General features: G+C 47.9%; 1 protein-coding gene across 1 annotated transcript in view; it reads left to right on the top strand.

Moving 5' to 3' along the window:
* The window catches only part of spi1 (Spi-1 proto-oncogene), a 52733-nt gene that overhangs the window by 21889 nt on the left and 17362 nt on the right, over positions 1 to 13482 (top strand). The gene's annotated exons all lie outside the window — the stretch shown is intronic.

The raw sequence follows: 13482 nt of genomic DNA, 5'->3' as shown, positions 1-13482 counted from the left end.
GGGGAGCAATAGAGGGTGGAAAGTCTGAGAGGCGAGAGGGTCTGGGATCGGGAAAGGTGATCCTCTAGGTAGCATGTATGGAAGATAGCCATTAAAGAATGGAAAAGGAAATTGGGAAGGAGAGGGAGAAGAGGATTGGAGAATGGGGGGGTTGGGAGGAGGAGAGAGGAGGGAGGATTGGGGGGGCTGAGAGGGAATGGGAGGTTGGGAAACGGAGGGGAGATGGGGCTGGGAGAAAGGAGAGGGCTGGGGAGCGGAAGGGGGATGGGGCGAGAGGGTAGGGGGCTGGGAGGGTGAATCTAGGAGAGTGGGGATCCCGGGAAGCAGAGGTTCCCTTGAGGGGTCAATCTGGGAGTTCTGGATCGGTGCGAGACTCAGAACAGGAGGAAAAAGTCGGGGAGGAGGTGGGGCAAGGGATGGGAATTGGGGTTGGTACGGTGGGGGACAAGCAAATGTCTCCAGAAGTTCCTCTTCTGGTGGAGGTGGGAGGGGAAGTAGGTCTAGAGAGGAGCTTTTGAGGAGGGTGGGTTTGGAGCCCACGTCCCTGCATGGGAAGACTTGGACCCCCTCTCCCCTTCCACTCTCCCTCTGGCTTAAGGCCATGAACATTGCAGCATAAGCAAGTTGGGTCCACTTGCCCTCCCCATGGCAATGGCTTTGGAGCTTCAAAATGAGACTCTCATCCTCACTGCCATGTGGAGGCCAGGCGACTCCTCCTTCAAGGGCCACGAGGGGCCACTTACGCTTGCTTAGTCGGACCAACCTGGCCTGCACCATGTTTTTCGATGCAAACCCACCCCAATCGGCCAGGATCTTGCCCAAAGGAGAATCCTTGGGGATGTCTGCTGGGGTGGGACACCCTAGGCGTGCGGAACAAACACCCATCCTTGGCTCAGCCCCTGCCCAGTACCTGACAGTTAATGGAGTAACGACTCACCCACCGGCTGGATGCACTCGTCCTTTCAAGAGTTCTCCCTACACCAAGGCTGAGTGGCTGGCGTTCTTGGGATCCGTAGGTGCCCTGGGAACACAATCGTTCCCCTTCCCCACGATCCTAGAACCTGTAATCTCACAAGCCAGACTGTTCTCGCACACCACCGGGCGCCAGATGTTCCCGCGTTTCACCAGGAATTTGTTACCGAGCCCTGATCCGAAGTGCAATACCTCCAGAACTCCGCCCACCTGGGTCTTAACAACGGGGCCGGTTCCCTTTTTATTTTTTTTTACAGGGCGTCCCCTGTTTCACGTTGGCGCTTTTCCTTCGAGGAGCTAAAAATCTGCTTCCTCCTATCTGGCTCCTTTGTTCAGTACCCTGAATCAGATCTAGAGAGAGAAAGGGGCTGCCAGAGAAATTTGGATGCGAAATGAGGTCAAATTGTTGGTCGGAGGGCCCTCCTTGCAGCCGTTTCTCTCCCCAACCTGTCCCAGAATATCTGGACCAAGGTCGCCGCTTGGAATTTTAGCCTAAAAAATTGATTTTTGGAACTTCCAAGCAAGTCCCTTCGTGGTAAAGCCAAATTATGTTGTCGACCGCGTTTGGGGGATCGGGTCCCTTAAGGAGGGAGCCGACCCGGTCCTGAGGGAACGGACCCTGGCGAAGCCAAAAGAAGAATATAAGCCGCAATACAACCTGAAGCCTGGAATGAAGAAGGTCCGCCAAGTTGAAGGAAAATCCGCCAAGGAGTTTTTATTTAGCAATTTCAGCTGAAAAGGACGCTAATAGCGATCATTCAATCTACTAGCGTAACATATGTTTCAAATAAAGTCATATTTATACAATGTTTCGGTCTGACAGCCCTTTGAATTTCCCGCCCCGCTTCCCTGCCCATCTGATCACGGATAGGCTGAGAGGTTGAACGAGGCGGGCTTTCGTTTCCCGCCTTGCCCTGCTGGCCCAATGGGGAGCTGTTTTTTGTCCCCCCTCGGGCCAATCAGAGAGGAGGAGGCGGGAGCTATAGAAACAATGCGGTGACCGGACAGGAAACATCGGATTAATTCTGGCCCAGCCAATTTCTAAAGGAATTAATGACACCCATCAAGGATGTCCGGGGTCCTGTCACGTTCGCAGATTTTAGATATGTCTTTGGGGTGTCAGACGGGAAGTGGTGATTTGATGAGCCATCATTGACGGCCCCACAGGGTGCCTTCCTGCGGCGTCCTGGCCTGCGATGTGACAATGTTTGCCTTGGGGGCGAGTCACCTTTAGTTTGGTGACTCGCCCTATATTGTCCATGCGATCGGAGTGAGATGGGATTAAACTGTGGCAGATTATCCCTTTGTTTTTTTGGGAAGGGGAGGTCTGAGTCATGGGGCTAGAGTTCAGGTTGGGGTCATAATATTTCCCATTTGATTTCATGATCTGACAATTATTTGGGATAAAATGAAAATTATAAATAAAGTCGGAACATAAACCCAGCAGGGAAAAACACATATTTTCCGGGGATCCCAAAGAGTGTAAATACATATAGGCAGATAGGTAGATAAAGGAGAATCCATAAAGGTGGGTGACATTGCATAAAGGGGAATCATGAATGATATAAACAATATAAATGAGCAATAGAAAACATTTGATAGGAACGAAGTTCACAACATCTGGGGAATCCAACATAGAAGTAGGGTTCAAGCAGCATGATTTCACAATCCATGAAGTTAGCCCAACAGTTTGAAATTCATACAACAGTGAGTCATGTACATAGAATATAAAAATTCACAAATACATGAGGGGAAAGAGTTCATAAGGAATTCATTGAGATGGCATGGGGAAGGGGCACATATGGGTTAGTAAGTCTTTGGAGGTATAGGATTTCATAAGTCCAAGGGGTAGGTGTGGGGAAGAGTGTTCTTCTCTTTCATAAAATTATGAAATTATGAATGAAACGTGGAGGGCCCCCGTCCGGGCATCCCTTGGCAGCTGTAGAGGGTGAGGGTCCTTGGTGAACTATGTCTCCCCCGCGAGAGAGCGATCCCCCCCATCCCCATTTCACAGAAGGGGGCCAGGGAGAACCATTCCGCGAGTCGCGGGGAGAGAAAACCCCGGGATAAAGCAGCAACTTGGCTTGGAAAGAAACGCGGTTCTGTTTGACAGTCAGCTGTTGAGATGCCGAAAACTGGACCGATTCCGGGTCTGCTGGTTGTCTTCGAGTCAGGAGCCTTAGAAAGGGTTAAGACTAAAAGAGGAGCGTTCTAGGGGTAATTTTGATAGAGATATGAGCCAATTTATATCGTCCGCCATGTTAATCTATGGCGGAGAACCTCAGCCGGAGTTAAAGGACGGGAGGGAGAGAAACCGCATGCAAAAAGGAAGGAGTCAGAGGGAGATACAAAATAACCAGATAGAGAGTGTTACTGTTAAAATAAATGCTACTTTTATTGGGGGGATTTGTTACATAGTTCAGGGAAAGGGAAAATGAAGAAAAAAAGGTCTTTTAATAATGGTCTGTTGCGGTCCCGCTCCGTTCTTTCGGAGAGTAATCTATGGAACTCTCTGCTGCGTTTTCAAATCAATTTGAAAGCGGGGGCGACGGTTATCAGGGCTTTGGAGTACCCTCTACCCAGAAGCATATGGGATACCAATTTCACCACCAGATGCAAACCTATTTGTTTCATTGGGCTTTTTAGATTGGATTATGAAGCTGGATGATAGAGGTGTCCATTTCATGCAATGCTGCAATTTATAGCAGTTTTATTGGTAGTTTTGTTTGTTTTATTCCATTTATGATGCACCCTAGTATTGTAAAACAAAGTGTGATATCATATTATTTTAACCCTCTGACTACATGTAGCCTCCAGGCCACTTTTTCTCAAGCCTCTGAAATCCTTTGCCCTTTTACTTTTTTAAAAAAATCTACTTTATTGTTTCATATGGAAGAGCTGCTGTTGACCCTGGAGGTCCGTAAGGATACTACTACAGCTTACTTCTCACTGGCCTAATGTATGCGAGCAAAAAAACAAAAAACAAAAACAAAAAACAAATCCTTTGCAAACTCAGACAAACAACAAATAAAGATTAATTGCCTGCACCTGCATACAACATTTGTATTTCTTTATCTGTCCCTCATATTAAACAATTTGGAGGGGAGCATAGCAAAAATCAAAATCAAAAATATTTTTGATGTTGCCAGGCCATGACCACAACAACAGTTCAGTAATATTTAATGGTACACATAGGTCCCGTTGAGGTACCTGTATGTGCCATTGTTTTAAATATCCCATACTGTGTATAAAGTGTTTTTATTCTTAAGATATTGCTTGCTGCTTTGTGTATAATTCTCATGTGGTGCCTCTCATTATAGAAGATAAATAGTTGCTTTTGTTTTGTTTTGCAAACACAAGGGTCTAGGGTAGAGAACTTCCCACCTAGAAAATGATAGATGTGACAAGGGGGAAATAGAAAAAAATCAGAGAACAAATCCTCCTGCCAACCTCTATTTTTAAACTGGGAGAGAGCAGGAATTGGGGGGAGGGTGTCAACATCTTTTGTTCTCCTCTTCACCAACCTTCTGTAAAAAAAAGGCGTAGAGAAAGCTCAAACCATCCCTCTAAGAACTTCATCACATGGACCTTGAGAAGCATTGGGGCCGTCTGTCTAGCAAAGGGAATTGTCAATACAAATACTGTAAATTGTACTGTTAGATCCCCAATTGTCCCGTTTCAAGGTCTCTCTTCCCATCACACATTTCTCTCTTCAGGGTTTCACCCATTGTTGCCTGCGTTCAGAACCATCACACAAAGAATTCTTTTTTCCGTCCTTTTTTAATAAAGGAAAACTTCAATATCTGAAAGTGTCACGACCCAGGCTACAGAGCACCAATAACCATACGCAGAGGCCAGATTCTAACTAATATCTTTATTAAGGAAATATTTAAGGTTAATAAAAACAAATGTAAAAGTTAGTTCAGAAGCGAACCTTTCAGGAAAGGTCAAAATTAGTCCAAAAAAGCAATGTCCAATAAGAAATATTATGGTCCAAAGTTGTAATCCAATAACCGAAACACTCACTTTGCCAGGCAAAGTGAGGGGAGATGACAAGGTCCTTTAGTCCATAAACTTGAGCAAGGCCAGGAAATAACTTGATACTTGAAACAAGGCTTAAAACGTGGAACAAGGTAACTAGGAACAAGAACAAGGTCCGTGGAATAACTTGATAAAATCCGTGGAACAAGGCAAGGATTGGTCCTGGGAAACAAGGCAAAGTCCGTAGATAAACAAAGGCTGGGAAGCAAGGCGAAGGCTGGATAGCAAGGCAAGGCTTGAGCAGGAGCGAGGCTTGAATCGGAGCGCGCTGTCCAGACACAACTCGCTCCGTAGGCTGACGAATTGACTCCGCGCAGATACTCCGTGGGTAAAACACCTAAATAGAGTCTAACTTTCCCACCGAAGCAGTACTCTGGGAATCAGAAACGAAAGCTAAACTCTGAGACCAGATGTTAAACTCCTTAAAGATTCTCACGAGAAGCAGTCTTAATTGGCTACATTCTTAGCTGCAATTCTTGCACTCCTGCGCGAAGCTGAATCCAAACTTCTCTGTTGTTTACAAAACTCCCGGCGCAAGAACACGGGAGAAGTAGGTTCTGGGCTTGTTTGACATACTTCTGGGAGACAACTTTCTTGCAGGTGCAAGGTTCCCAGATCTGCCTGGGAAAGATCTGGCTGAGAGGAATCCAGTTCAGACTGGGAAGGTAAAAAACCCAAGTTTTCATCTTCATCAGGAATTACAATGTCCTGAGCAGGACTACAAGGCCCATGGGTCATCACACTATCCCCCTCCTCAAGGCCCCTCCCAAACTGGGGCCCTCTCCCCGAGGCGCGAGGTCGCGGCTTGGCGGGATAGGTCTGATGAAAGCGACGGGTTAGATCAGGAGCATGGACTGTGGAGGCGTCTTCCCAAGAGCGTTCCTCAGGGCCAAAACCCACCCAGTCAATGAGATATTGTAGGCGGCGGCGGTGAAAGCGAGAATCCAAAATGTCCTCAACCTCGAACTCCTCCTCCCCATTCATCAAAACAGGAGGGGGGGCCGGTTGGTCTGTATCAGGTCGCACACCATCCGCCGGAAGGAGCAGGGAACGGTGAAACACTGGGTGAATGCGCATTGAACGCGGAAGTTGGAGTTTGAAAGTCACGGGGTTTAATTGCGCCACCACTGGATAGGGGCCAATGAAACGGGCATCTAACTTCCGGCAAGGGCGGTGGGAGGGCAGAAAGAGAGTGGACAGGAAAACCCGATCTCCTACCTTGATTTCGGGGCCCGGCTGGCGATGTTTATAGTCCTCTTTGGCTTGGTCCAGTTGCTGGAGCAAAAGTTGTTGCACCGCTGTGAGTTCCTGCAGCCAATCCTCTGCTGCGGGAACTTCTGAAGTTTCAATGACAGGGGGAAAGAAACGTGGGTGGAAGCCGTAGTTTGCAAAGAACGGCGTTTCTTTTGTAGAAGCTTGAACTCCATTGTTGTAGGCAAACTCAGACAGTGGTAACAGAGAAGCCCAATTGTCCTGTTGGTAGTTTACATAACAGCGAAGATACTGCTCCAAGGTGGCATTGGTGCGCTCCGTTTGCCCATCTGTTTGAGGATGATGAGCTGAAGATAAACGAGAGTCTATGCCCAATAGTTTTTGTAGTGCCTTCCAAAAACGAGAGGTGAATTGAGAACCACGGTCTGTGACTAAACTCTTGGGCAATCCATGTAGTCTGAAAACATGTTGAAGGAATAGATCTGCAGTCTCTTTGGCCGTGGGGAGACCTTCACAGGGTATGAAATGGGCTAACTTGGTGAAAAGGTCCACCACCACTAGGATCGTGGTGAATCCACAGGAAGGTGGTAGGTCAGTGATGAAATCCGCAGAAATTATTTCCCATGGGCGAGATGGGGTAGGAAGGGGATGTAGAAGCCCTGAGGGTTTCTCCCTTCTTATCTTGGAGCGCTGGCATACTGGGCAGGTGTTGACATATTTTTCCACATCTTTGCGGATCTTGGGCCACCAAAAATCCCTTAGGATCAGATGCATGGTTTTAAATAGTCCGAAATGCCCTGCTGGTTTGCAGTCATGACACAGACGAAGCGCTTTTTCCCTGCCCGGTCCGGGTGGGATATAAACATGATTTCTATAGCAAAGCAGTCCATCTTTAAGCGAAAAGGGAAAATGCAGACCTTGACGAAGTTGGTCCTGCGCCCAGGCATCTGCTTGCTGACTAGCCCTGATTTCTTGAGCACAGATGGGTCCTGGAGTAGAGGAAGTTGAACCAATGGGAGTGGATTTGGTGTTCCCCACTGTGAGCGTGGCAAAGTTCTCGGGTTGTAGTAGTTGGGATTCAAAGGTCTCCTTGCGTCCTGCAGCGTATTCCGGTTTACGTGACAGGGCGTCTGCTTGCTTGGTTTGGGCTGGGGTCACATAATGGATCTGGAAGTTGAAACGTTCAAAGAATAAAGCCCAACGTTGCTGCCTCTGATTTAGTTTGCGGGCAGTTCTTAGATGTTCTAGATTACGATGATCAGTGTGGACTTCAATGGGAAATTTGGCCCCTTCTAGCCAATGTCTCCAAGTCTCAAAGGCTGCCTTTATGGCCAGTAGTTCTTTTTCCCAAATGGTGTAATTCCTCTCTGGTGTGGTTAGTTGACGATAGTAAAAGGCACAGGGATGGAGGTGATCTCCCACCGGTTGTAAGAGTACAGCCCCAATTGCCACATCAGAGGCGTCCGCTTGCACCACAAAAGGGGTTCCAGGATTTGGGTGCTGTAGAATTGGCTGGGAGGTGAATAGTTTCTTTAGTTGCTGGAACCCTTTCTCTGCTTGATCAGTCCAGCGGAAAGGCTGCTTTCCACGGATGCAGCTAGTGATGGGGTCGGACCAGCGGGCAAAATCTGGAATGAACTTGCGGTAATAGTTCGCGAACCCCAAGAAACGCTGCACCTCTTTCTTGTTAGTTGGCGCCCGCCATTCCAATACTGCTGAAACCTTGGCTGGATCCATGGAAAGCCCTAGAGGCGAGATGCGGTAACCAAGGAAATCTACCTCTTGTAGATCAAAGGCGCATTTTTCCAGCTTGGCATAAAGTCCATGATCCCGCAATCGTTGTAACACCATTTTGACGTGGTTCTCATGTTCTGATTGTGATCTAGAAAACACCAAAAAATCGTCCAGGTAGATTATCAAGAACCTGTCTAGATAGTCCTGAAAAATGTCATTGACAAAATGCTGGAACGTTGCGGGAGCTCCGCATAAACCGAAATTCATAACTCGGGACTCGAATAATCCGAATTTGGTCTGGAAGGCGGTCTTCCACTCGTCCCCTTCCCTGATGCGAACTAAGTTGTAAGCCCCCCGAAGATCCAGCTTGGTGTAAACCTTGGCTCCTCGAAGCCGATCCAGTAGATCCGAGATTAAGGGCAGGGGATAGCTGTTCCGCTTGGTGATATTGTTCAATGCTCTGTAGTCCACCACCAAGCGTAGTTCCCCTGACTTCTTCTTCACAAACATCACTGGGGAGGCGGCTGGGGATTGAGAGGGTCTGATGAATCCCTTGCGAAGGTTTGTCTCTAGGAATTCCCTGAGAGCTTCTTGCTCTGGTTCAGTCAGGGAGTAGAGATGCCCTCGCGGGATCGGGGCCCCCTCCACCAAGTCAATGGCACAGTCATAAGGTCTATGTGGGGGTAATTTCTCGGCTTCTTTCTCATTGAATACATCCCAATACTCGGAGTACTTCTTTGGCAAGGTGATGATGGGCTCGGTGTCTGTGGCATGGCAGACCTTGGCTACGAGGCAATGGTTTTGGCAGTACGGTGAAGCAAACTGCAGTTCTCTGTTGGACCAGGAGATGTTAGGGTCGTGGAGAGTCAGCCATGGAATTCCCAAAATCACAGGGAAATGGGGGACCTCGGTAACAAAGAAGGAAATCTCTTCCATATGTTCCCTTATCCACATCCTGGTGGGTTCCGACCACTGACTTACGGGGCCCGTCTTGAGGGGGCGGCCGTCTATGGCTTGCACCACACGGGCATTCTTGAAATCATGATATTGTAATCCCAGAGAGTCGGCATACTCTCTATCAATGAAATTGTTGGTAGCTCCAGAGTCTATCATGGCGTGGATCATGACGGGTCCCCTTTTTGCTGACCATAATGTGACCACGAGAAGGAACAGGACCCCGGTTGGCGGCTCTTGAATGGATTTTTTGACCGGGTTGGCGAGCCTCTCTACACCCGGTCGTTGGCTTCCCCCGCCGGCTGTGTGCCAGTCGGCTCAGACGCCTTCGTCTCCGTGGAGGACGCCGCCGCAAGACGGGCGGCCGGCTTCCCTTTGGCTGGGCACTCTCTGGCGAAGTGGCCCCCGTTCCCGCAGTACCAACAGAGGTTTAAGCGTTGACGACGGGCCTTCTCGGCGGCATCTAGTCTGGGACGCACATTGCCCAACTGCATCGGCACCTCCTCGCCTCCTCTGGGGTATGGGGTTGGCGGTGGGGGTCTCCACACTGGACGTGGCTGAACGCTGGCGGGAGCGGGGGGTTTTGCCCCGGCTCTACTGCCCTGGCCTCGAACCCACTGTTTCCTTTTGGCAATCATGACTTCAGCCCGTAAACATTGATCAATGAGTGCCTCGAGGGTCTGGGGAGGATCCACCTTGGAGATTTCCTCCAGCATTTCAATGTTGAGACCCTCCCGGAATTGTCCTCTGAGGGCTACATCGTTCCAGCCGGTGTTGTGGGCCAGCACTCGGAACTCGGCTATATACTGAGACATAGGTCTGTCTCCTTGGAAAAGGCGACGGAGTTTGTGACCGGCTGCCTCCAAATTGTCCTCGATTCCCCAAGTCTCCTTGAGGTGGTCCAAGAAGTGTTGCGCTGATCTTAGGTGTGGAGAGGCTTGGTCGAACAGTGCCGTCGCCCAATTGGCCGCTGGCCCGTCTAGAAGACTGTAAACCCACGCCACTTTGATGTCTTCTTGGGGAAACTCGGCATCACGGGCCTCTAGATAAGCTTGACATTGGCGACGGAAAACATGAACCTTAGAAGCTTCTCCAGTAAACTTGGTAGGCAACGCCATGGCCGGGAGGCGGATTCCGCGCTCCCGCAAGCCCTTTATTTCTCCATCCTGGGCGTTGAGTCTGTCGCGGATGCGATCCACTTCGTCCTTGCTGATGGTGTAGCTCAGTGGCTGCCCACCGGGCACGGTTCCGGTAGACATTCTGGCCGAGGTTAATTGGTGCTTAGGGTGGCGGAGTCAAACTGTCACGACCCAGGCTACAGAGCACCAATAACCATACGCAGAGGCCAGATTCTAACTAATATCTTTATTAAGGAAATATTTAAGGTTAATAAAAACAAATGTAAAAGTTAGTTCAGAAGCGAACCTTTCAGGAAAGGTCAAAATTAGTCCAAAAAAGCAATGTCCAATAAGAAATATTATGGTCCAAAGTTGTAATCCAATAACCGAAACACTCACTTTGCCAGGCAAAGTGAGGGGAGATGACAAGGTCCTTTAGTCCATAAACTTGAGCAAGGCCAGGAAATAACTTGATACTTGAAACAAGGCTTAAAACGTGGAACAAGGTAACTAGGAACAAGAACAAGGTCCGTGGAATAACTTGATAAAATCCGTGGAACAAGGCAAGGATTGGTCCTGGGAAACAAGGCAAAGTCCGTAGATAAACAAAGGCTGGGAAGCAAGGCGAAGGCTGGATAGCAAGGCAAGGCTTGAGCAGGAGCGAGGCTTGAATCGGAGCGCGCTGTCCAGACACAACTCGCTCCGTAGGCTGACGAATTGACTCCGCGCAGATACTCCGTGGGTAAAACACCTAAATAGAGTCTAACTTTCCCACCGAAGCAGTACTCTGGGAATCAGAAACGAAAGCTAAACTCTGAGACCAGATGTTAAACTCCTTAAAGATTCTCACGAGAAGCAGTCTTAATTGGCTACATTCTTAGCTGCAATTCTTGCACTCCTGCGCGAAGCTGAATCCAAACTTCTCTGTTGTTTACAAAACTCCCGGCGCAAGAACACGGGAGAAGTAGGTTCTGGGCTTGTTTGACATACTTCTGGGAGACAACTTTCTTGCAGGTGCAAGGTTCCCAGATCTGCCTGGGAAAGATCTGGCTGAGAGGAATCCAGTTCAGACTGGGAAGGTAAAAAACCCAAGTTTTCATCTTCATCAGGAATTACAATGTCCTGAGCAGGACTACAAGGCCCATGGGTCATCACAGAAAGCCAAGAAATCCCTTGCCCTGCCCAAAGCCCCTTTACATTAAAGGAGACTGACTCCACTTTAAAACCTCTTCTTTCCATGGGATAGAATTGCCCTGTCCAAAGCCCCTTACATTAAAGGAGACAGGACACAGTTTCAAAAACTCTTATTTCAATGGTATCTTCCTCTCTTTTGTTTGAATTCCTCCTCTTTAGTAGATCAGCAGAATTTTAACTCCACATGTAATACTTCATTCAATGGAGTCTTCCCTCCAGCTTTAATACTCTTTTCAATATGGTCTCCCTCTAGAAAAGGTCAGCACATTTTAAATAATGTCTTTCAAATAGGACCCACACTGTCTTTAAACCACTTTAAACAACAGAAGGATCATGGAGTGTAATTGAGAAATCCACCACTTTGTCACACACCAAGGCAGCAGAGCACCAAGAACCAGACACGGAGGCCAATAAAACTATCTAATATCTTTATTAAGGAAATATATAAGAAGGATAAAAGCAAGTAGAGAATATAGTCCAGAAGCAGACCTTTCAAATGAGGTCTAAAATAGTCCAGGAATAGTTTGTCCAATAAATGATATTAGAGTTCAAAGATAAAATCCAATACCGAAACACTCACTATTGCCAGGCAATAGTGAGGGGAATTGTCCAAAGTCTTTCAAGACACAAGGTTAAATCCACAAGGATGCTGGGAACAAGGCTTGAATCTAGGAAACAAGGTCCGTGGTTCAAACGAGGCAAGGTAGTCTAAAAACTTGATTCTAAGAACAAAATCCGTGGCTAAGGACAAAGCGAGGCAATTCTTGGAGACTTGAGCAGGCGAGGCAAGGAAACTGGATTGTGGACTTAGCGAAGTCCACACTAGGCTGGAAACATGGAATTCACTCCCGAAGCTGAGCTGTTGTCTCCGCAAAGAATCAACAGTGCCCGATACTTTTATCTGGGTCTCATTTCCCGCCAAACGGGCGTCCAACGTTCTCTTTCCCTAGAGAACAGGGAACGAAACCCAACTTGCAGGTGTGAGACTCACTGGATTTTCCCAGGGGAAACATGGCTAATCAGTCTCTTGCTTGGCAGCAATTCGGGCACTCCTCTGAATTCTCTCTCTCACTCCCCTATCTGCCGAGAAGGATTGCTTTCTAGCGAAGGGAGGTGAGCATTGATCAAGGTCAGTTTTAATTGGTTCTTGGACAAGAACCTCAGGCATCTGGAAAAACTCTGGCTCTGGCTGTGAAAACCCCATGTTTTCATCCTCATCTGTCACGGTGACACTAGGCACAGGACTACAAAACCCATGAGGCATCACACACTTCATATGGAGTCTAGATTACTATTAAGGACAAAATGCAGTGACAGCAAAGTGGTGAGGAATGCCCATTCCTACATGTCACTGAAACAATTCAACATGGGTGAATCTGTCAGATTCCGTCATGTGTGTTTTCAGTGGTAGCAATGGTTCTGCCGCATGCCAGTGGTTCAGAACACAATTACTCATCTGTGTTCTGAACTCCCTCCTTTCAGCACACTTCAGCTCCATTTCAAGGACAAAGGGCAATGGATGACAGCCGGCGGTCGGTAAATGGCATGTGATGCGATCCATGTCTCTTCATCCTTGAAATGGAGGTGAAGTGTCCTGTGATGGAGAAAATGCTCTATGTGATGAGGTCATAAGTATCTATGCTGAGTGATGTCCAGGATTTGTGAAACTTTGGAATCAGTTAGGTGAGTGAGTTGAAAACACAGTGGAGTCCATGATCAATTGCCGTGTCTTGGAGATGGGCCATACAGTTGAACAGGTGGGTTATGAGTTTGTGGCCCAAGTCTCATTTGAGATCTAGATAGTTAGTTGAATTGCTTCAGTTGGGTTTACTCTCTGTGAAAATGACAGTAAGATCCAGGCCTATCCCTTCCTGCATCATTCAGAGAGGTTTTCTCTTCTAGAACTTCTAAAACAGCAGTACTCAAATGGTGGTCCCTGGAACTAGAGCCAATCCCTGCACCCCTGACTGCCAGTCCCTGGAAAGTTTCCAAGGTTCAGAGAAACATCTGTAATCAATGGATACAACCATGTTTCTGATCCCTGGCAGTCACTGCTGGCATGCCTGCCATTACAAGGGAAAGAGACCCATCACTCCAAAGGAGGTGATGAGAATATGGTGAGACTGGGAACTATTGACAGGAGAATCATGGGGAGGAGGCAGGCGGGCAGCACAATGCATAGGGACCATCATCTTTGGTGCTGCCATGCCAGTTTGCCTGCCTTGTATGATCAAGTCAACTAAGTTAAAAACTGTTT

The sequence above is a fragment of the Anolis carolinensis genome, chromosome 1, assembly GCF_035594765.1.
Source record: "Anolis carolinensis isolate JA03-04 chromosome 1, rAnoCar3.1.pri, whole genome shotgun sequence".
Classification (NCBI taxonomy): domain Eukaryota; kingdom Metazoa; phylum Chordata; class Lepidosauria; order Squamata; family Dactyloidae; genus Anolis; species Anolis carolinensis.
Note: the sequence above shows the minus strand (reverse complement) of the source record. Positions and strands in the feature narration are given on the sequence as shown.